The following is a 3271-nucleotide window of genomic DNA, read 5'->3' as shown; positions in this document are numbered from 1 at the left end:
CATTTTTCCTGCATATGTTCCCTTCACTTGTATATTGATATAGACATCCATCCATCCATCCTCCAAACTGCTTATCCTACTGGGTCGTGGGGGGTCTGGAGCCTATCCCGGAAGCAATGAGCACGAGGCAGGGAACAACCCAGGATGGGGGGCCAGCCCATCGCAGGGCACACTCACTCACCATTCACTCACACATGCACTCCTACGGGCAATTTAGCAACTCCAATTAGCCTCAGCATGTTTTTGGACTGTGAGGGAAAACCGGAGTACCCGGAGGAAACCCCACGACGACATGGGGAGAACATGCAAACTCCGCACACATATAACCCAGGTGGAGACTTGAACCCGAGTCCCAGAGGTGTGAGGCAACAGTGCTAACCACTGCACCACCATGCCACCCCCTACTTATGATTCGTAAATTATTTATTGATTTAAAACTTTCTTTGATTTAGTAAAATTGCAATTAGTGTAACAATATGGAAAAGAAGAGATCAGGATGGGCTGAAAAGGTCAGGCTAAGAAAAAAAAGAGCGTTGGAGGAGGATGCAGCGAAATGTGCCAAAATCACAGAGATTTTTTCAAAAGAATGAAAAGAACTGGGAACAGGTAAATGTTGCAGGTAAACCTGCAGCAAAATATTAAACCAATTCAAATATTAGTGCATTTCTATGGCTTATCATGACAGATCAATGTGTTCACAAATGTAATTTTAAGAAAAAATATACATATAAAAATCTAAAGCACAATCTATGGATGCAGTAAAATGACCATTTAATCATTTTGTAGTTTCTGACCAGCAGAACCCTGTCAGTCAGTGTTCTGCCAAGAATGAGGGACTGATTAGCAGTGAGGACGCCAGGCTGGCTGAGAGGTCTGCTATTAAATATGAATTAAAGTTACTTAATATACTCATATACACACACCAGTGATAGATGGATTCCAAATGAAATTCAAATATTCAGAAGTCGATGAGATTTACAGTTTAGATTCAGAGGTAAACTACACAGCGGTGTATTAGTGAAATTAAAAGACTGATAAGTCAAATGTTTTTGTACAGCATATTTCAGGCACAAACACATTGTGTTGTATATGAAAAGATATTTTTACACTTTCAATCACTCACTGACTCCGGAGCACTTGGAGGCCTTTGTGCTGATGTGCACAGAGAAGGAAATCCTTATGCTGATAGATAATGAGACAATAATAAAGAAAGTTGCAGAGACCATCAGGGGCGCTGCTAAGGATTTTGGGCCCCATGAAAAGAATCTTGACAGGGCCCCCAACACAGTTTATTGGGGGCTTCTCTGGGCCCCCTCTCAGTCATGGACCCCGAGAATCGTCATCGTTTACCCCCCCTTTACAGCGCCCCTGGAGACCATTACACTACTCAGGCGGCTGTTACTGTTATAAATGTTATGTTATTGTTGTTTAAGCCATTTACAGTTAAACATCTGTATAGTAGTGCAACATGCCTCACGTGAAGAACTGCGAGATTCATTTTGACATTGTTTTATTTGAAAAGATATTTTGACACTTTCAATCACTCACTGACTATTGTTAAGCCATTTACAGTTAGAAATTTGTATATATTAATTTTGATATTATTTTATTTATTCATTTGACTAGTGTTTCATTCATATTTGAAAAAGCAAATAAAACTACTGAATAATAAGAATTGAGGTATTGCTTCATTTATCCAGTTCTCACCTTCCTGAACAAAGTGGGCTGGTAATGGGCATGAAACTCCCGAGCTGAAAACTGACTCCACTGCGGCACTGTCCACCACTGTAGCTGCATCAGTGATTGTAATGTAGTTACTAATATTCATTTAGCAGACACTTAGCAGACCCGACAACCTTCTGGTACCAGGCACAGTGTCCAAACCCCATGAGTCACACATACCCTGCCCTCTAAACTGGCTCGATCCACCAGAGATTGGTGTTGATAGAACTTGGTTAACCTGAGGCTAAACCCAATTGACCAATATAGCTAATACTTCAAAAATAAGGCTGTTTCTCACATGTTATTTCCACTATTTTGCCCACCCCTGTAATACCGAACAAGGAATAATTACACAATGCTATACTGCATGTCTATATGTAGTTATAGAAGATGGATGGGTAAATATTTAAAAAACCTGGTTGACAATAAGTAGTGACACTGACATTTATTTAATATGAAAATGCCATTTATTTAATATGAAAAAGACATTTACTTAACAAAGACATTATCTTTTCTTATATACACGTCCTCTTTGTCATTTGAGGATTAGGTCAGTAGTGAAACATTCATTGTGACCCCCCCCCCCCCGTCCTTTTTGGTTCTGTTACCCTGTACTTTAGTCCTCAATAAAGCCTCCATCGATCTGTCCCATCTCCATTGTATCCTCACAAATAAATAAGTGGCAGCGCCTTTCTCTGCCTTGTCTTGCTGGGGCTTTTAATTCTTTGTGATCAGGGTCCCTTCTCTTCTTTCTGGACCCTCTGTCTCTCTGCCTCCATGTCACGAAGGTCTTTCCATGTGTCCTACATTAGCAAAATCATTTTCAAAATCAAATCTATGTGTCTGAATATTAAAATTCATTATTATTAAACAAGATTAACATAAGTGCTTCATGCTACTCCAATAGAAGTATTGATATTTCACTTCTCAGGTCGAGACCGACATAGACACAGGTTAGATTAGGGCACTATGCAGAAACATAAAGCAGCAGGGGATTCTAATATTAAAAATGAGATGTACTCTGAGTACAGATGCCTCATTACATTATAAGGACTGTTTAGGCTGTTTTCTTACCATCTCTTCTCCAGCCCCAGTCATGTCATCATGTTCCACGTCTGTGTCGTCCTCAGACAAGACACTGTACTGGAACTGCTTTCTTTGCTCAATATACTTCCTAAAGTTCTTCAGGAAGCTCCTTTTCCATTTATTTGTGCTTTTAGTGTCTATGTTGTCCTCAGTCAAGACACTGTTGCGGAACTGTGTTCGTTCCTTGAAAAGCTTCTTCAAGTTTTGTAGGAAGCTCATTTTCATTTTAGTTCCACTTTTAGTGTCTGAATCGTCCTCGTGCAAGACACTGTATTGGAACTGTTTCCTTTGCTTAATGTATTTAAGGAGGCTCATTTTGAATTTAAAGAGGTGCTGTATTCCAAGGCGTCTGTTTCTCAAATGATAAAAACTTTCTACCCGGCCTGTATATATATGGTAATGGTTCTAGATTCTAGAACGTAGCGTTGCTAGGATACGGGGCAGAGGTGGATATCGCGATAGA

General features: G+C 40.0%; 1 long non-coding RNA gene across 1 annotated transcript; it reads right to left on the bottom strand.

The window, feature by feature from the left end:
* Nucleotides 1-2166: 2166 nt before the first annotated feature.
* Nucleotides 2167-3020, bottom strand: LOC125722261 (uncharacterized). Its single transcript, XR_007386242.1, has 2 exons — nt 2797-3020; nt 2167-2525 (listed from the first exon to the last, which is right to left on the bottom strand). It is a non-coding gene; the product is annotated as an uncharacterized LOC125722261 (long non-coding RNA).
* Between the last annotated feature and the right edge of the window lie 251 nt (nt 3021-3271).

This window comes from Brienomyrus brachyistius, unplaced genomic scaffold (genome assembly GCF_023856365.1).
Source record: "Brienomyrus brachyistius isolate T26 unplaced genomic scaffold, BBRACH_0.4 scaffold37, whole genome shotgun sequence".
Classification (NCBI taxonomy): domain Eukaryota; kingdom Metazoa; phylum Chordata; class Actinopteri; order Osteoglossiformes; family Mormyridae; genus Brienomyrus; species Brienomyrus brachyistius.
This window is presented reverse-complemented; position numbering and strand designations above follow the sequence as displayed.